Source organism: Salvelinus sp. IW2-2015, linkage group LG36 (genome assembly GCF_002910315.2).
Source record: "Salvelinus sp. IW2-2015 linkage group LG36, ASM291031v2, whole genome shotgun sequence".
In the NCBI taxonomy this organism is placed as follows: Eukaryota; Metazoa; Chordata; class Actinopteri; order Salmoniformes; family Salmonidae; genus Salvelinus; species Salvelinus sp. IW2-2015.
Genome location: NC_036875.1, coordinates 27,582,279 through 27,604,319, shown reverse-complemented (window position 1 = coordinate 27,604,319; position 22,041 = coordinate 27,582,279).

The following is a 22,041-nucleotide window of genomic DNA, read 5'->3' as shown; positions in this document are numbered from 1 at the left end:
CTTGACATCATTTTCTGGAATTTTCCAAGCCGTTTAAAGGGACAGTCAACTTAGTGTATGTAAACTTCGGACCCACTGGAATTGTCATACGGTGAATTATAAGTGAAATAATCTGTCTGTAAACAATTCTTGGAAAGATTACTTGTGTCATGCACAAAGTAGATGTCCTAACTGACTTGCCAAAACTATAGTTTGTTAACAAGAAATTTCTCTGGAATGGTTGAAAAACAAGTTTTAATGACTCAAACCTAAGTGTATGTAAACTTCTGACTTCAACTGTAAATTCCTGTAGAAGTTGCAACTAAAGTTAGAGATTAATTTGGGATCATCTGTGATGAGACCGTTAATATTTAATTGTTGAATTGTATTATTTTTAGAGTGGTATTTTTCTAACGTGAAAAAATAAGATGAATTTTGTTCACCCTCTAGCCACTTCTTCCTAGATCTGACAAAGGCTCCCTTTGCTTTCAGTTTATACATATCATCCAACTTGTTTTGTAGCTCAAACAGAACAGATCTGTCCTCCTCTGAGAGACTTTCAACAGGCTTTTGAACAAGAGAGGTGATCTTTGTAATTACACTTTCTTCTTCAGCTCTCCTCGTCTTGGCAAGAATACTTCCATATTTTCCAACCTCATATTTAAAAAGCTCCCCGTTATTACTGTATGAATTGTCATTTATAGCTTTGTTCCAAATGTGTGTAATTAAATAGTTTATCTCCATCATGACCGATTCATGTTTTAATATAGTGTCACGTTCGTCGTAACATTTAAGTGAGGAGGACCAAGGCGCAGCGTGATAACAATACATTCTTCTTTAATGAAGACGAAAACGAAACGAACACTATACAAACTAATCAAAACAACAAACAGACGAACGTGAAGCTATACAAACAATAAGTGCAGACACTGGCAACTTACACATAGACAATCACCCACAACCTACCTAATGACTATGGCTACCTAAATATGTCTCCCAATCAGAGACAACGATAGACAGCTGTCTCTAATTGAGAACCAATCTAGGCAACCATAGACTTACATAAACACCTACAATGAACACAACCCCATGAACTCTACAAACACCCCCTAGACAATACAAACACCCTAGACGAGACAAAAACACACAAACATCCCCCATGTCACACCCTGACCTAACTAAAATAATAAAGAAAACAAAGATAACTAAGGCCAGGGCATGACATAGAGCTATTAAGCTTCCAGTAGGATGCTCTGCCAAGGCCATTATCAGAGATAAAAGTTTCATGTCAATATAAATAGCTCTATGATCAGTAAGGGAAGTGGCCAGGATGTTAACAGAAATGCCCTGTTAATCAAAACATTTAGACACCAGCCAAACATCTACGCGTGATTGTCTGGAGCATGCCTTAATACTCCATGTGAAAGACTTGTCATTAGGAAACTTTACTCTCCAAATATCTATAATATCAAACCTTTCCATAAACTGCCTCAAACTTGTATTCATAGAAGTGGACTGTCCTGGAGGCCATCTATCAATTTATTATTCTGAGAAATATTAAAATCCCCATCTACTATAAGTAAAGCATTCAGGAACTTGGTTAGGCAACGGAGAATACGTTTTTCTAAAGATTCAAGTGTTAATTTTCAAGTTTGGAATTGTAACCATAAATGTTGGTAATAATAATGATATGATGTTGTTACAGTTGATAACAAGACAAAGAAAGTGACCAGAAGGGTCACAGTCAGAGAGCAAAATATTTCCATTGAAATGATTCTTTAGAGTGATAACTCCAACAGAGCGTTCAGAACCATGAGAGAGACATACATCATTACCCCACTGAGATCTCCAGAAGTTGACGTCAGTAGCAACTGAATGAGACTCTTGAAAAAAACATAAATCTGTTTTAAGCTGTTTGGCGAATAAAACAGCTTAAAAGTTTTGCGCTTTACATTATTTGTTAACCCTCTAGCATTGAGTGACACAATAGACAACGACAAAGTGGAATATAGAACAAAGTACTATGAGCTAAACAACAATCGCAAATCGAAAAATAATGAATAGATCCCTCACTTCCAAGGCAGTTAAAGTCAACAAACTAATCACTGATCATAACCTTGATGTGATTGGCCTGACTGAAACATGGCTTAAACCTGATTCATTTACTGTGTTAAATGAGGCCACTAGTGACCATATCCCCGCCCATCCCGCAAAGGCGGAGGTGTTGCTAACATTTACAATAGCAAATTTCAATTTACCCCCCCCCCAAAATGACTGTGTTCTCGTCTTTTGAGCTTCTAGTCATGAAATCAGCCTTCTCAATCACTTTTTATAGCTACTCTTTACAGGCCTCCCGGGCCGTATATAGTGTTCCTCACTGAGTTCCTATCGGACCTTGTAGTCCAGATAATATTTTTGGGGGACTTTAATATTCACATGGAAAAGTCCACAGACACACTCCAAAAGGCTTTCGGAGCCATCATCGACTCAGTGGGTTTTGTCTAGAGGTCGACCGATTAAACGGAATGGCCGATTAATTAGGGCCGATTTCAAGTTTTCATAACAATCGGAAATTGGTAATTTTGGACGCCGATTTTGCAGATTCTTTTTTACAACTTTATTTAACTAGGCAAGTCAGTTAAGAACACATTCTTATTTTCAATGACGGCCTAGGAACGGTGGGTTAACTGCCTTGTTCAGGGGCAGAACGACAGATTTTTACCTTGTCAGCTCAGGGATTCAATCTTGCAACCTTACGGTTAACTAGTCCAACGCTCGAACCACCTGCCTCATGAGGAGCCCGCCTGTTACGCGAATGCAGTAAGACGCCAAGGTAAGTTGCTAGCTAGCATTAAACTTCTTATAAAAAACAATCAATCAATCATAATCACTACTTATAACTACACATGGTCGATGATATTACTAGTTTATCTAGCGTGTCCTGCGTTGCATATAATCGATGCAGTGCGCATTCGCGAAAAAGGACTGTCGTTGCTCCAAAGTGTACCTAACCATAAACATCAATGCCTTTCTTAAAATCAATACACAGAAGTATATATTTTTAAACCTGCATATTTACCTAAAAGAAGTCCAGGTTAGCAGGCAATATTAACCAGGTGAAATTGTGTCACTTCTCTTGCGTTCATTGCACGCAGAGTCAGGGTATATGCAACAGTTTGGGCCGCCTGGCTCATTGCGAACTAATTTGCCAGAATTTTACGTAATTATGACATAACATTGAAGGTTGTGCAATGTAACAGGAATATTTAGACTTATGGATGCCACCCGTTAGATAAAATACGGAACGGTTCCGTATTTCACTGAAAGAATAAACGTTTTGTTTTTGAGATTATAGTTTCCGGATTCGACCATATTAATGACCTAAGGCTCGTATTTCTGTGTGTTATTATGTTATAATTAAGTCTATGATTTGATAGAGCAGTCTGACTGAGCGATGGTAGGCACCAGCAGGCTCGTAAGCATTCATTCAAACAGCATTTAGTGCGTTTTGCCAGCAGCTCTTCACAATGCTTCAAGCATTTCGCTGTTTATGACTTCAAGCCTATCAACTCCCGAGATTAGGCTGGTGTAACCGATGTGAAATGGCTAGCTAGTTAGCGGGGTGCGCGCTAATAGCGTTTCAAACGTCACTCGTTCTGAGACTTGGAGTAGTTGTTCCCCTTGCTCTGCATGGTTAACGCTGCTTCGAGGGTGGCTGTTTTCGATGTGTTCCTGGTTCGAGCCCAGGTAGCGGCGAGGAGAGGGATGGAAGCTATACTGTTACACTGGCAATACTAAAATGCCTATAAGAACATCCAATAGTCAAAGGTATATGAAATACAAATCGTATAGAGAGAAATAGTCCTATAATTCCTATAATACCTACAACCTAAAACTTCTTACCTGGGAATATTGAAGACTCATGTTAAAAGGAACCACCAGCTTTCATATGTTCTCATGTTCTGAGCAAGGAACTTAAACGTTAGCTTTCTTACATGGCACATATTGCACTTTTACTTTCTTCTCCAACACTTTGTTTTTGCATTATTTAAACCAAATTGAACATGTTTCATTATTTATTTGAGGCTAAATTGATTTTATTGATGTATTTTATTAAGTTAAAATAAGTGTTCATTCAGTATTGTTGTAATTGTCATTATTACAAATACATTTGTAAAAAATCGGCATTGGCTTTTTTTGGTCCTCCAATAATCGGTATCGGTGTTGAAAAATCATAATCGGTCGACCTCTAGTTTTGTCCAACATGTCTCCGGGACCTACTCACTGCCAGTCATACTCTGGGCCTAGTTTTGTCTCGTGGAATAAATATTGTGGATCTTAATGTTTTTCCTCATAATCCTGGACTATCGGACCACCGTGCTTCTACATCTGCATTGCTTGCTATTTGGGGTTTTAGGCTGGGTTTCTGTACAGCACTTTGTGACATCAGCTGATGGTGTGAAACAATGCACCTCACAGTAACGTTAACGCTAGGCTTACAAAAGACAAGCTTTCTATGGGCACGGCACCGACATGGCTAGTTAGCTAGCCAAACTTCAACAAAAGCCTAAAATGTTTGCTTCCACACAGAGCACAGGAATATAGCTTGCTAGCTAGTCCACCCACAGCACAGGAATATAGCTTGCTATCTAGCAAGCCAGCTAAGTTAGCAAACGTTAGCTAAGTAGCTAGCTAGCTACTTGCTCAAGCTAGCATGCATGGGGTTGTTTGCTAACTAGATAAGATTATCTAAAATTGTCACTGACAGAGATAATATGTGGATAATAGATAATTAGTCATGTTATCTAGCTAGCTTTTTTCTCACAGTTTTTGGTCAGCCACAACGCCTTTTTTTAAATTTTAGCCTTTTTCTCCCCGATTTTCGTGGTATCCAATTGCTAGTAATTACTATCTTGTCTCTTCGCTACAACTCCCGTACGGGCTCGGGAGAGACGAAGGTCGAAACCATGCGTCCTCCGAAACACAACCCAACCAAGTTGTTTCTTAACACAGCGCGCCTCCAACCCGGAAGCCAGCCACACCAATGTGTCGGAGGAAACACCGTGCACCTGGCCCCCTTGGTTAGCGCGCACTGTGCCCGGCCCGCCACAGGAGTCGCTGGTGCGCGATGAGACAAGGATATCCCTACCGGCCAAACCCTCCCTAACCCGGACGACGCTAGGCCAATTGTGCGTCGCCCCACGGACCTCCCGGTCGCGGCCGGCTGCGACAGAGCCTGGGCGCGAACTCAGAGTCTCTGGTGGCGCAGCTAGCGCTGCGATGCAGTTCCCTAGACCACTGCGCCATCCGGAAGGGTTGAAAAGATAATCCACTCAGTGCTGGCTGCACTGTCTGGTATACTTGCTACACAACTGCAACAATCCTCATTCACGAGCTTCATGATTTTAAAATACAAAGACTGTATGGGGGCTTTACCTCGCATTACTCAGCAACATAATTAACTGTACGTATAACATCATGTTATACGTACAGAGGGACCTGTTAGCAGAAAATGTATTTTATTAACAAATGGTAAATAAATGTTTGCTTTACTATACTTTTTATTGTTGTTGCAGTTTTACAACAAACTTCCTGCAATTCTACACAATTTTGCCATGGGGTCGGGAGACATTTTTGCTGTTTTAAAAGCAAATTTCCTGCAATTCTACACATATTGCCATGACTTAGGTCATGTTAATATCTGAGTGAGACTGACTAACAAAATCAATTGGGGCCCCCTGGGCACATGCCCGGTCTGTAATTTGGCCATGATTACTACAAGTGGCTAGACTAACTAGACTGATTTACCAATCACATTCATTTCACTTTTTTTTACTGACATGGGCTGAGTGACTGCCAGTAAGTGACATATAACAAGAAGAAAACTGCTGATGCACAACCAAGTTTCAAAATGGCACCTTGTGTATTCTACTATTCTAACTCTCAACAGTAAATGTATTTATTATTTTTATTCTAAAATAGTTCCGGACCTCAGTGTCCTCATATAGCTATGGCCTTGCATGGACTCACTCTGTGTGAAATAAAAACATATTGTTGACTACCCCTTCCTCTGCCCCCATACATACAACATCTGTAAAGTCCCTCAGTCAAGTATTGAATTTCAAGCACAGGTTCACTACAAAGACTAGGGAGCTTTTCGGAAGCCTCATAAAGTAGGGCAGTGATTGGTAGATGGTTAACAATAACAAATCAGATACTGAATATCTCTTTAAGCATGGTCAAGTTAATAATTATGCTGTGGATTATGTATTAAACCACCCAGACACATCAAAGATAGTCATCCTTCTGATCTGATCTGAGCTGCAGGAAAGGATGGAAACTACTCAGGGATGTCACCATGAGGCCATTGATTATTTTAAATTTAAATTTTAGTTCAATGGCTGTGATAACAGAAAACTGAGGATGGCTCAACAACATTGTACTGACTCCACAAAAATGACTTAAATGTCAGAGTGAAAAGAAGAATACAAATATACAGAATACCAAACATGCATCCTGTATGCAACAAGGCACTAAAGTAATACTGCAAAAAAAAACACAGCAAAGGAATACACTTTTTGGCCTAAATTGAAAGCCTTATGTTTGGGGCAAATCCAACACAACACTATGTAACTGCCTCCTTATTTTCAAGCATGGTGGTGGCTGCACCATGGTATCGGTATGCTTGACATCGGCAAAGACTGTGGAGTTTTTCAGGATAAAAAGAAACGGGATGGAGCTAAGCACAGGCAAAATACTAGGGGAAAACCTGCTTCAGTCTGCTTTACACCAGACACTGGGAGAGGAATTTATCTTTCAGCAGGACAATAATCTACAACAAAATGCAAAATATACACTGACATTGCCTACCAATAAACGGTGAATGTTCCTGAGTTGCCAAGTTACATTTATGACTTGAATCTGCTTGAAAGTCTACGGCAAGAATTGAACATTTCTGTCCTAGCCATGATCCCCAACACCTTGACAGGGCTTGAAGAATTTTGAAAAGAATAATGAGCAAAAATGGCACAATCCAGGTGTGCAAAGCTCTTAGAATTACCCAAGAAGACTCACAGCTGTAATCGCTGCCAACGTTCTTTCTAACATGTATTGACTCAGGGGTAATCAAGGTATATTTGTGTTTAATTCTTCTTAAAAAATGTCCACTTTGACAGAGTATTTTGTGTAGATCACTGACCAAAAAATAACATTTGATCCATTTTAATCCCACTTTGTAACACAATAAAATGTGAAGAAATCCAAGAGAGGTGAATACTTATGATACCCACTGTATGTGTATTAAATTAAGCGTAAGGGGAGATAAAGCTGAATGGAACATGAAGACTCCCTGATCTGTTTCACCTGTTCCTGTGATTGTCTCCACCCCCTCCAGGTGTCGCTTATTTTCCCCAGTGTATTTATCCCTGTGTTTCCTGTCTCTGTGCCAGTTCGTCTTGTATGTTTAGTCAAGTCAACCAGCGTGTTTTCCCCGTACTCCTTTTCGCTACTCTCCTTTTTCTAGTCCTCCCGGTTTTGACCCTTGCCTGTTTCTGGACTCTGTACCTGCCTGCCTGACCATTCTGCTTGCCTTGACCACGAGCCTGTCTGCCACTCTGTACCTCCTGTACTCTGATCTGGTTTTGACCTTTTTGCCTGTCCACGACCATTCTCTTGCCTACCCCTTTGGATTATTAAACATTGTAAGACTCCAACCATCTGCCTCCTATGTCTGCATCTTGGTCTCGCCTTGTGCCTTGATAGACTGTTGTAGTTAACCTGTGATTAACCTCCAAGCCCACCTTGCAGAATCTATGCATTTATTATAATTGGCATCAAAATGCAAAGCTAAGATGAAGGCAACAAATAAGATGACATGTCAAAGTCAACAAAACGAATGGAGACATCCCATTCATAGAGAATGACCAATCACATCTGTAATCAGATATGTTCCAAAATACACACACACACCAAACAAGTGCTATAGAAGGACAAGGGGACTGGATGAGGAGGGGGGAGACATTTAGTCTGTCTTGGTCCCTGATTAGAGGGCCAGCTGAATCCACTTTTTGTCATGCCTTGGCTCTGGATGGGCACTGTTGGTTTTACACTGTTTGAACGGGCATAGTGGGTTTTACACTGTTTGGATGGGCATAGTGGGTTTTACACTGTTTGAACGGGCATAGTGGGTTTTACATTGTTGAACGGGCATAGTGGTTTTTACACTGTTTGACGGCATAGTGGGTTTTACACTGTTTGAACGGGCATAGTGGGTTTTACACTGTTTGGATGGGCATAGTGGGTTTTACACTGTTTGGATGGGTGGTGTGTGGATTTAGATGGGCTGTGCTTTGGTCAAATTAAAGAATGCCACAGATTCATCTTTGTTCTCATATGCTCTGTCACACTGACCATCACACTGTGGACCATGCAGGGGAAGGGCCATTGTTCTATGACTGGTGCATGGTGTCACCATGTCACTCCTACACAACGCAAGTCCTTCCACACAGTACAAACAGTCGCACTATATAAAATCAGAGCTCATGGAGGTGGCTGAAGAAAAGACAGGTGACTGAAAGGCAATATTTTCTGAAAGATGAACCTGAAGCTAACACTCCCTTGCTGGGTTTGGATACACAGTAATTCCCCTGGTCCAATGCAGATACATCTTTGATTTTCTATTCCTAACTCCCAATTGAGTAAGGAGTGAGCACACACTGGTTGAATCAATGTTGTTTCCACATTATTTCAATGAAATGGCATTGAACCAACGTGGACTAGGATTTGAGTTAATGTCTATGCCCAGTGGGTAAGGAGTGGGCGTAGAACAGCGAAGTAGGGCATAGAGACTGCAAAAGTCTAGGAAGTCTACCAAAACAATCTGGGCTCCTTCTACAAAGACTCAGAACTCTTTGACAGACAACAATGATGAATTATGCAGTTAACTCAATTCCCTCTCAACAAACCCTGCACAAGTTTCCTTGAATTGTAATAAAACTCAGACTTGCCAGTGAGCTTCTTCAGTCAGTTATTCAGAATGTGTGGGTGTTCTGAGCTCCTGTTTAAGGGAAAATCCACTCAACAACTACGTTACATGGCCAAAAGGATATGGACACCTGCTCATCGAACATCTCATTCCAAAATCATGGGCATTAATATGGAGTTAGTCCCCCCTTTGCTGCCATAACAGCCTCCACTCTTCTGGGAAGGCTTTTCACTAGATGTTGTAACATTGCTGCGGGGACTTGCTTCCATTCAGCCACAAGAGCATTAGTGAGTTGTTCAGCATCACTGATGTTGGCCGATTTGGCCTGGCTCGCAGTCGGCGTTCCAATTCATCCCAAAGGCGCTCAATGTGGTTGATGTCAGCGCTCTGTCATACCGATCGACAAACCATTTCTGTACGGACCTCGCTTTGTGCACGGGGGCATTGTCATGCTGAAACAGGAAAGGGCCTTCCCCAAACTGATGCCAGAAAGTTAAAATGAAAAAGGGGGAGGCAAAGTAAAAAAAAAAATCTTATCTGACTTGCCTAGTTAAATATAGGTAAAAAAATGTAATTGTATGCTGTAGCGTTAAGATTTCCCTTCACTAGAACTAAGGGGCCTAGTTCGAACCATGTAAAACAGCCCCAGAGCATTATTCCTCCTCCACCAAACTTTACAGTTGGCACTAATCATTGGAGCAGGTAGCGTTCTCCTGGCATCTGCCAAACCCAGATTCGTCCGTCGGACTGCCAGATAATGAAGCAAGATTTATCACTCCAGAGAAAGCATGTCCACTGCTTCAGTCCAATGGCGGCGAACTTCACACCACTCCAGCCGACTCTTGACATTGCGCATGGGAATCTTAGGCTTGGGAGCAGATGCTCGGCCATGGAAACCAATGTCATGAAGCTCCTGATGAACAGTTCTTGTGCTGATGTTGCTTCCAGAGGAAGTTTGGAAATCGGTAGATAATATTTCAACCAAGGACAGACGCTTTTTACGCGCTTCAGCACTTGGCAGTCCCATTCTGTGAGCTTGTGTGGCCTACCACTTTGTGGCTGAGCCGTTGCTGCTCCTAGACGTTTTCACTTCCCAATAACAGCACTTGCAGTTGACCAGGCAGCTCTAGTAGGGCAGAACGAACTGACTTGTTGGAAAGGTGGCATCCTATGACGGTGCCACATTGAAAATCACTGAGCTTGTTATTACGGTCTATTCTACTGCCAATGTTTGTCTGTGGAGTTGAATTGCTGTGTCTGTGATTTTACACACCTGTCAGCAATGGGTGTGGCTGAAATAGCCGAATCCACTAACCTAAAGTGGTGTCCACATACCTTTGGCCATGTAGTGTATCTTTTTTTTTTTTTTTTCATTAGTCCACTGCATTTTGCTTCATCAAGATGATGTGGCTTGTGACACTTTGCTTGTTGAAAGTCCAAAATCTTGACTGCTGACATGCAAAAGATGTTGGGCCTTATCAACAGTTGATTAATTAAAAAAATACCAAAAGAGTGGATTTTACAATCAATATATTTTTTATAAGTCTTGAGATGTTATAAGTATAGCAGTCTTTCTAAATCAGAAAGATGGCATTCCTGGACAGATAGGTCTACTGTCGGGACTGAAGGAGTATCAGTAATACGGGGCACGGTCACTAGCAGTCCAAAACTACACATTACAGCTCTCAGTAATGCAAATAACACGCTCTTGATACCAGAAAACAAGATCTAGATATCATTGGAGTGCTATTCTGAGTTGTTTGGTAGGATATGCTGTGGAAGGGACAACTCTCCAGCTGTGTCTCTGGTCTCTTCTAAATGAGTGAAAGGATGAGGACCTGCTGAGCATCACTAGCTGATGTACCATATGTGTTAATGATAGGTGCCGTTTAGATTCTGCTCTTTCTGTCCTGCCACCTCGTGTGTGTTTCTGTATGTGCGTGTGTACAGTATGTACCTACCTAACTACCTAAGTAAAGATGACGATCTGCATAGTGATGATGAGCGCCACCTGGGTGGAAACATTCCTTCTCTGCAATCGCAATCCTTTCATCTGACAAACGCACGCACGCACGCACGCACGCACGCACGCACGCACGCACACAATAACCTTTCACATGCCACTGTTTCATCAGGAAAGGCATACTGAAAAAAGGAACTGAACTGCCATTATATTCCATCCCTTTCATTCCTGTCAGTGACTCTGACTGTTAGAACAGCATGGGGCTTACAGTAACCATATCTACATATGGAACTAATCAGATCAAACATGCCTCCTCATTTCTCATAAATAATAAAGGTGTTATGTGATGAGTAACCTCATCCCCAGGTTCAGTTGCTAAAGAGCCAGCAGGGGACAAGTTGATGTGATGAGGGTGGATGAAGTGTGGTGGTGGGGTGGAAAAATGAACAATTAATAAACTAGTATTTATTTAACAGTTTTATATACTGTAGCAGAACATTCTCAAATAACCTACACAATTGCCCATTTTGTTTTGAAATATTTTTTTGAAATATTCATAAATGGAGACACACTGTCAACAGGCAAACCCTCCGCGGTCTGTCTCAGGGGCCACGGGAGGCATGTTTTCTTATAACCCTGTGAGTTATAAGAAACCCTGTGAGTTATAAGAAACCCTGTGAAGTTTATAAGGAAACCCTGTGAGTTATATGAAACCCTGTGAGTTATAAGAAACCCTTGTGAGTTATATGAAACCCTGTGAGTTATAGAAACCCTGTGAGTTATAAGAAACCCTGTGAGTTATATGAAACCCGTGTGCGTTATAAGAAACCCTGTGAGTTTATAGAAACCCTGTGAGTTTATAAGAAACCCTGTGAGTTATAAGAAACCCTGTGGAGTTATAGAAACCCTGTGAGTTATAAGAAAACCCTGTGAGTTATAAGAAACCCTGTGAGTTATAAGAAACCCTGTGAGTTATAAGAAACCCTTGTGAGTTATAAGAAACCTGTGAGTTATAAGAACCGTGTTATAAGAACCCTGTGAGTTATAAGAAACCCTGTGAGTTATAAGAAACCCTGAGACGTTATAAGAACCCTGTGAGTTATAAAACCTGTGAGTTATATGAAACCCTGTGAGTTATAAGAAAATCCTAGTGCGTTATAAGAAACCCTGTGAGTTATAAGAAACCCTGTGAGTTATATGAAACCCTGTGAGTTATAAGAAACCCGGGTGCGTTATAAGAAAAAATGCTACGCTAACTATACTGCATTGTGTACAGATCCTAAACTCGTAAGTAATGTAAAACACTACATAGGGCATCTCCTTAGACCCAGATGTATCTCTTTGTAGTATTTGTTGTGGGTTGGTATGATTATTGTGGCATCAGTAGTCTCTGCCACAACCATTAGAAACCTGCCCACTCGTCTGACACCACACTGGTCCCCTACACAAGCAGATGTTGTAAGCCATCCATGCAATTACATGACTTAAAATACATTTTCCTGTCTACTCTAACATGTAATGATTATGTAGAAATAAATCGATAAAAAGACCATTCTGAGCCAGGGCTGGAGATAGTTTAGTAAATATTGGCTTAAAGGGTTGCCAAACTGAGCCATGGGGCCAGATTCATTTATTGATAGACAAGTTAGAGTGATTGTTTCCTTTCCAAATTCATCATGACACAGAGACAATATTATGATATAAATAGACACTACCTCTGCAGCCCGCACTTCAGTAGCTAAATAGGATAATAGCTTGGCTCAGTCTGCGCTCCAAAACACACACATGCATGCACGCGTACGTACGCACACACACACACTCACACATTGCGTAGGAACCGACACATTTCTGTCAAAAGGGAAATCAGAGAAGAAGGCCAACTCCAGTCAACTCAGCCAGCCAAGCCATTACACCAGTTCTCTCACATAGCCAGACTCAGGCAACGAGAACAAGTGAACCTAGCCAAGTGATTATACCAGCAAGTGAGTCCACTGATAGCCAGACTCAGACCCAGCCAGGCAACAACCCACCAACATGGACCAGACTGTGTCAGATGATGGGGTGAACGATAGAGGCTGCACAAAAAAGCTGCACAAAGAAGCTGCAAAATGTAACAGAATGTTTTAGAGTTATTTGCTGGATATAGTAACTTAAACCTTGAAATTGACGTCACCCTTTTCCCTCTGCTGGGGAGAAGAGTTGTTGCTGGAAAGAGGACGATATTGATTGAACCATGGTGGAGATATGGTAATCTGACAGACAGGAGCAGTCATTCGTGTTGACACATTCAGTGAAGGTCATGGCTAGAAGGGATCCAGTTACCTGTAAGTTACTGTAAAAAGAATAATACAGTATGTTACCGTAAATTCCAAAGAAATTCTGTTTTAACAGTACACTATTGGAACGTTTGTTGCATTTGATCTAACCCTAACACTAAGCCTTTTCCTAACCGTAACCTACTTCTCCTAACCTGCTGCGTAAGTTATCCTAACCTGCTTCGAAAAGTCAAATCTGACATTAATTTGACAAAAGCTGGAACGCTTCTAGACATGACTGTCAGTCAGTCAATAGACAAAGAGATATTCAGACACTGTGGAGACAAAGTGGAAGTGAATTAAGTGTTTAATTGTTAGCAAAGCCACATGTGTGTGTGTGAGTGTGTGTGTGTGTGTACTGTAAAGGGGTTGCTGTGAATTTGACAGTAACTTACAGGCAGCTCAGTGGCAGGTAAAATTCTGTATTTCATATTACAGTACACCTACTGTAATATAAATACGGTATCAAAGCAAGTACTGTGTAATGACACACAGTACAATACTGTAAAAAAGTAAATGCTACCGTACTCACAATGAATTCATCAATGGATGAATGGAATTCATTGGTATTTGATATTTTATTAGGATCCCCATTAGCTGTTGTGATAGCAGCAGCTACTCTTCCTGGGGTCCACACAAAGCATGAAACATGACATAATACAGAACATTAATAGACAGGAACAGCTCAAGGACAGAACTAGAAAAATGTAAAACAAGAAAAGGTTCTGTACTGACTCAATACTGAGAGAAAAAACACAGACCTACTATTCTATACCTACATTTATAATTTCTATGTTCATATATTGTATTTTCATTCAGTAGCATTTATCAGTACATTTAGGTCAAAATCGGGGGAGGCGTTGTGCTGGGAGGTGTTGCTTTATCTGTTTATTAAAGCCAGGTTTGCTGTTCACTTGAGCAATATGAAATGGAAAGGAGTTCCATGCAATCTTGGATCTATATAATACTATACGATTCCTTCGAATTCGTTCTGGATATGGGGACTGTGAAAAGACCCCTGGTTGTATGTCTGGTGGGGTAAGTGTGTGTGTGTCAGTGCTGTGTGAAAGTTGACTGTGAAAACCATTTTTAATTTTCAACACATTAATGTTCCTTATAAAAACATTGGGGGGGYAAAAAAAAACTTACAGCATATTATTCATATTTAGTGTTTTATATCACTTACACTTCTAGAGGCCTTAACAAGAGCTTCCACACTGTCAACAACTACAGGGCATAACAGAACAAAAGGTCATGGCAAAAATACTCAACCATTAAAGGTTTAAAACTTGCTTCCACTCCAATCTGTACCGTATACTTTTTACATAGATGGGGCACTATAATCACATAGGAGTTAAATTGGTACAGCATTCTCACCCACAGTAACAACAAATATAGCCTCAAAAATATGTTATAATATATAATAATGGTCATAGGGTACGATAGTGAATTCTGTGGGGTGGAATTACAGTACACTGTAAAAAAAAATATCCTGTTGTTTCTACAGTAACTTACTGACACCCAATATGTTACTGTAAATTCCAAGGAAACCTTGGTTTAACAAAGAAAGCACTCCCCTCCCTTCCATGGGCAGAGCAGACGAGACCAGCAGCAGAAGATGTGGAGGCTGGTAACAACAGGATAATGACTCAGATATTCTGCTACCGGAGGGAAATAACTGCTAGTGGGATTATCAGACTCTGAGGGGGGAAAAGAGGGGATTTAGAACTACGGCACAGCACTTCCTGCTTCCTTCCGTCTCACAGGGCAACTGTCTACACCAGCTGGTCCTGGTCCATGATAGAGGGAAATGGAACCTCACCCTCATGTCTGACTACACTAACAGCACTCTATGGATGGTAATGTTCTCTAACACCCACAGAGACGAGCACAGAGCCTAAACATCCTGACACACAAGTATCAAATCAAATTGTATTAGTCACATGCGTCGAATACAATTTCACCTTACAGTGAAATGCTTACTTATGAGCCCCTAACTAACAGTGCAATTTCAAAAAAATGAGGATAAGAATAAGAGATATAAGTAACAAGTAATTAAAGAGCAGTGGTAAAAAAATAACAATATATACAGGGGGGTGCCGCTACAGAGTCAATGTGCGGGGGCACCGGTTAGTTGAGGTAGTATGTACAGTACATGTAGGTAGAGTTATTAAAGTTGTGTGTGTGTGTGTGTGTGTGTGTGTGTGTGTGGTGTGGGTGTGGTGTGGTGTGTGTGTGTGTGTGTGGTGTGTTGTGTGGTGGTGTGTGTGGTGTGTGTGTGTGTGTGTGTGTGTGTGGTGTGTGTGTGTGTGTGTGTGTGTGTGTGTGTGGGGTGGGTGTTGTGTGGTGTGTGTGTGACTAATAGGTCAATAGTACATGTGAATCATGTGTGATGATCAGCAGGCAGTCAGGATGTGACATGTGGATTACGCAAGATACCTACATCACAATGATCTTAGCAGGTTATCCAGCTGTGATTCCTTTATACACAATAAACCACATCACCCTTTCCTCTCCTATAGTTCATCTGTGTTAGTTATTAGTGTGGTTATAGGTGGAAGTAAGTCTGGCGGACACAGGAAGCTCATGGGTGATAGAATACACTTAATCTCTTGGCAGTCACAGACGTCTGTAAAAAGTATTTCTCCAACGTCATACAGGGAGACACAGTTTCACAGCTAATTAAAACTTTGAAACTCTGCATATTCATTATGTTATGATCTCAGCGGGGGACCAAACAATCCTGGATTTCTGCGTGTGCATGCGTGTGTGTTCACACTAAAGACCTGTGCTAATTGGTTGGAAGTTGGTTGTTGCAGACTAGACATGGGTTGTATGAAGTGTGATCTGCTGGGACTTTGGGAGGGGAAGGGCTGCATGTTATAGTGCTACATAATACTACTGCTTACATTGGTCCATAGAAAACAGAGCTCAAAAAGCTTCCTGAACCCGTGGAATACATAGTTACATAGGGTGAATGTATATTAATGAACTAGATTAGCAGTGGCTATAGCCTCATTAACTGGGAATCTGTCCCACATTTGATAAAATTGTCAACTAATGTGAATTCAAAGTGAAATCAACAAAAATGTAACCATCTCATTGGATTTAGAGTCAAAGTTAGATGAAAAAAAGATTCCTTTACGTTGACTTTTTGCAAATCCAAACAAGTTTTCCACTCTGATTCAACGTCAACACATTATATTTTTGTTGTTGTTGAAATGACATGAAAACAACATTGATTCAACCAGTTTGTGCCCAGTGGGATGTGTGTTTACAGACCTGTTAGAGGTATCCAGGGGGATTTTAACATGTTAATACAGTGGCTTACTTCGCAAACACAGATGACAGTTTAACCATAATGTTAGACACCAGCTGATACAAGCCATACCACGTCTCACAGCAAAAACGAAACTACCCTTTAGAGGGTGAATCATGACTCATGAATAGATGGATGGATGGATGGTAAGATGGAAGTGAAGGTTTGGATGCAGTTTGGCATCTCTGCTCAAGAGCTCTCCCCCCCACCCACACGCGTAGCTTAGCGACGTGGGTCTTTTATCAGCGACAAAGAGCAGTGGTCTGTTTGATCTGGATCTCCTGTTCTCTGTCTGAATGAGCCCGACTCTACAGTATCAGTCCTGGACCACTAGAAAGAGCCCACCACAGCCCTGTCCCTTATCATCATCCTCAGCCTGAGCAGTATAAATACCCAGTTCTCCCATCCCCAGACCCCAGACCCTGCATGGCACTGATCAACGACAGCTCCCTAATCAGGCTGTTTAGTCATGGTTGTCATTCTATACATGCAGCAAGGACAGTCTCTCTCTCTCTTTGTTATGTGTCCCCCTGGTGGCCAGGTAGGGAGATTGCTCTTGAATCCCCTATTGTTATATCGAGCACTCTGAATGGTGTTGTAGTTCCTTTTGAAAACATTTGACCTGCCCATCCATCTATCATATTGCTGTAATAACTACGTACAGAAACCCCAAGCGTATCGTGGGTAGTATGGAGCTCATTCAGCCAGCCCACCATGTGGACACAGTTTCCCTAGAGCGCCTGTTGCTTAGCTACAATCTACTATCAGGCCCCCAAGGACTGGAGTTGCCCACCCCTGTACTACATACACCATGGTATGTTTCAGCTGCATATCTGGAAACCATCTCTAGAGACTCTCTCTGTTCTCTCTCTAGCCTTCTCTCGCTCTCTCTCTCTCTCACTAGCCTTCTCTCTCTCTCTCTCACTACCCTTCTCTCTCTCTCTCTCTCTCTCACTAGCCTTCTCTCTCTTCTAGAATTTATCTCTCTTGTTAGCCTTCCTCTAGCCTTCTCTCTCTCTCTCACTAGCCTTCTCTCTCTGCTCGCCTCTCTTCCCTCCTTCTCTCTACGCCTTCTCTCTCTCTCTAGCCTCCTCTCTCCTCTCTCTAGCCTTCTCTCGCTCTCTCTTCTGTAGCCCCTCCTTCTCTCTCTCTTCTCCTAGCCTCCTCTCTCTCTCTCTAGCCTCCCTCTCTCTCTAGCCTCTCTCTCTCTCTCTCTCTCTCTCTCTAGCCTCCCTCTCCCTCTCTCTCTCCCTCTCTCTAGCCTCCTCTCTCTCTCTCTCTAACAAATAAAAAGCCTCCTCCCTCTCTCTCGTCGTCCTTCTCTAGCCTCCTTCTCTCTCTCTCTAGCCTCCTCCTCTCTCTAGCTGCCTCTCTCTTCTCCCCTCTCTCTAGCCTCCTCCTCGATCTCTCTCCTAGCTCTATCTCTGCTCTCTTAGCCTCCTCTCTCTCTCTCTCTATCTACTCTCTCTAGCCTCGCATCTCTCCCTCTCTCGCCTCTCCTCTCTGCTCTCTTCCTCTCTAGCCCTTTCTCTCTCTCTCTCTCCTCTCTTCTCTCTCTCAGCCTTCTCTCTTCTCTCTTCTCTACTAGCCTTCTCTCTCTCTCTCTCTAGTCCCACCCCTTCTCTTCTCTCTCTCTAGCCTTTTCTCTCTCTAGCCTTCTCTCTCTCTCTCTCTCTCTCTCCAGTCTTCTCTGGCTCCCTCTCTCTCTCTCTCTCTAGCCTTCTCTCTAGGCTCTCTCTCTCTCTCTCTAGCCTTCTTTCTCTCTCTAGCCTCTCTAGCCTCTCTAGCCTTCTCTGCGCACACTCTCTCGTAGCCATGACTATAAATGAAAGGCACTGCTTCAGTTCCCCATAATTGTTCAGTGAAAATAAAGATTGAGGTTATTTCATTTTCTTTTGACGGTATAAAGGTAGCTGAAAGCAATCAGTCTGAAACGATAAAATAGTTTCCTGTGCATGTTTATTTTAAAGTATATAAATATATGACCCTACACTGCACTCTTTGCATTATCATGATATCATTGTTAGCTGTATCTGTGTATGTAGTCGACAGAGAGAAAGCCTATCAGTAAAGTATAGTACCCAGACAGCTATGACTATGGAGGGAGAGAGGGGGGACTCGGGTGTGTTCTTGGTGTATATTGATAGTAAAATACATGTATCTTTAAACATTCAGCATTGAGTCCGATAAATATATTTACCAGTCCGATAAATATATATTACCAGTCAGATATATATATATACTACCAGAGCCGTATTTCAGAGGGAGCAGAGAGAGTGTTCAGACTGATGAGGTGCAGTGTCTGGGAGGTCTGGAACTGTAGCTACAAAGGAAAGAGAAAAAGAAAGAGAGAGATAAAATAAACCAGATTGACCAGAGAGATATGCCCTGATGGACTGGTAGGTCATATTCTGATAACTTTCTACATTTCTCCAGGGGAAATTTTCTTTAAAAGCAGGCTATGACTGATTCGTCTCCTTGCTCACAAGGTTTCTGTGGTAATAGAGAATTTCCTGTTCTCAGTAACCAATAGAGCATTGATCTTCTTGTTTGTTTAACTACAGTATGCGCTAACTGTAGCAGGATGCACATACAAAAAAAAGAGGCTAAGATTACATTTTCATATTGATAATTATCCAGAAACAGTACTTTCTTTATGTGGCTCTACTATATTTGAACCTTTTTCCTCTTATTGTCCAAGTCTTACCATAGTGACAGAAGGACAAATCCAACAGATATGACACCAGTAAAATGCCATGTAAACTGACCAAGGAATCACCACCAATGCACTTCCTGTAATCTGTGCAGTTGGGGACAAACAAACAAACKAAAACATGCAATCTCATTTGGCCGGAAAACATTTGGCTGTGACATTTACTAAATGAGAGCAGATGAATGGAGCAGAGTTGTATATCCAGGCTAACCTTTAGCTTGTTGAATATGTTGATGAAATTAGCCTCATGCACTGGTGCTACGTGTTTATGCAGTAGAGCTCAGAGGCAATGAGCGCTCAGGGCAGATGCTGCACGATGGAAGCATAGGGTAGCTCTCTATATTCATCAGTTGGCGAGGCGCTCTGCTATAGTTCAGGTTTGCATAATGGAAACAGGAGTTAAACATGACTCTGCTGTTTGGCCTCGTAGGAAAAACCACTTCAGTTTCAGGTGACATTAATGTCCCAGTTCAGTTCTGCTTGCGTAAAGAAAGTATAACTTTTATGTAAACTACGTACGCTTCCACTGTTATATAACTGTACTGTATGAGATGACATTATAACGTCACAGGAAAATATTTTATGTTACTTCATTGTAAATTGTATAAAAGCTACCAACATCCTTAACCCTTAACCACACACAAACAACCACACACACACACACCTACCCACAGATCACCTGGCCTCAGTACTGTACGGGTGCATGTGTGTATATGATGTGATACCTGTGAGAAGACGTGGATGTGTCCTGTTCCCACTGCTCTGGTAGATCAGGCTGTGTGTGTGTGTCTCAGTGAGGGGTCGGAACAGGGCAGGTGCTGGGGACAGGTCCCTGCCGGCTCATGGTCCAATCACTAATTAGGTTGAGGGTCTTTGTTCCTCCACCATGGGAAAGGTTCCTCTTCACAGCTCCCTAACCCCTCTCTCTCTCTCCCCTCCCTAACTCCTCTCTCTGCCCTCCCTAACCCCTCTACTTACCCTGGCTAACCCCTCTCTCCTCCCTGCCTAACCCCTCTCTACCCTCCCTAACCCCTCTCTCTATCCTCCCTAACCCCTCTCTTTACCCAGACTAACCCCTCTCTCTCCCCTCCCTAACCCCTTCTCTTTACCCTCCCTAACCCTCTCTCTACCTCAACCTACCTCTCTCTACCCTCCCCTACCCTCCTCTAACCCTCCTAACCCATATCCTTAATTCCCTAACCCCTTTTACCCTCCCTAACCCCACTTTTTACCCTTCCTACCCCTCTCTCTACTCTCCCTAACCCCTCTCTTTACCCTCACTAACCTCTCCCTAACCCCTCTCTTTAACGTTCCCTACCCCTTCTCATCTACCCTCCCTAACCCTACTCTTTCACCCTCCCTAACCCTCTCTCTTACCCTCCCTAACCCTCTCTCTACCTCACTAACCCCTCTCTTTACCCTCACTAACCTCTCTTTAACCCTCACTACCTCTCCCTAACCCTCTCTTTAGTTCCTAACCCTTCTCCTCTACCCTCCTCCTCTAACCCTACTCTTACCCTCCCTAACCTCTCCTCTACCCCTCCATTTCTCTAACCTCTACTTCCTTCTCCTCACCCTCTAACCCTCTCTCTACCCTCCTAACCCCTCTCTCTACCCTCCCTAACCCCTCTCTCTAACCCTCCCTAACCCTCTCTCTATCTCCTAACCCTCTCTCTACCCCTCTCCTAACCACTTTTACCCTCCCTAACCCCTCTCTCTACCCTCCCTAACCCACTTTTTACCCCACCTAACCACTCTCTTACCCCCCTAACCCCTCTCTCTACCCTCCCTAACCCCTCTCTCTACCCTTGCTTCTCCTCTCTCCTGTGTACCAGTATTCTCTCTCTCTGCTCCAAGAAATCCAGCTCGTTCCGTCCAGACATGAATCTTTACAGTAGGGGATATTACAGAGACTATTCACTGTGGTTAAAGGGCCTTGCTACTCTGGAATGGTTGACAGCTAAGCACCTTGCTGAGGACAGACACACATTTTGAACCGCAACTAAGCACCCTTCCAAAGGCATAGGGATAAACCATGATTTAATCATTCTGACGGTTTAAAATGGCATTGTAGTGTGTTCACTGTTGTTTTCTAAGCTTTACAAATCAATTTGATCTATTAGGGTACATCAGTATGGCTTTTTACTCCTTGTGGTGTTGTGAGGCAGGTTGGAGCGTGCCCACATGATGCCCTGACTTCTGGTAGTTGGTGACATCAGCTCACCTGCTGCCCACCTACAACTACAGCTTATTGTCTCTTAAACAACAGTGTGACTTCACTGGTTTAACTCTCACTATAATCACACACAAACAACAGCTGGACTGAAGTCTTTCTCCAGCAGAGTGACTCAGGGCCAGAGCGAAACTCACGGAAGCACGCGTCTCCAGATGAACTACTAATAAGAGATGACTTCTGTTGTCTTTCATGCGAACACAGTTAACACACATAGAGCCCACACATACCAAACTATTTGATACAATACTAACACAATACACACCCAATACCAAACTATTTGATACAATACTAACACAATACACACCCAATACCAACCTATTTGATACAATACTAACACAATACACACCCAATACCTAACATATTCGATACAATACTACACAATACACACCCAATACCAACCTATTTGATACAATACTAACACATAACACACCCAATACCAAACCTATTTGATACAATATAACATAATACACACCATACACCCATTTGATACATACTAACACAATGACAGAAATACAACTTATTATCAATACAAC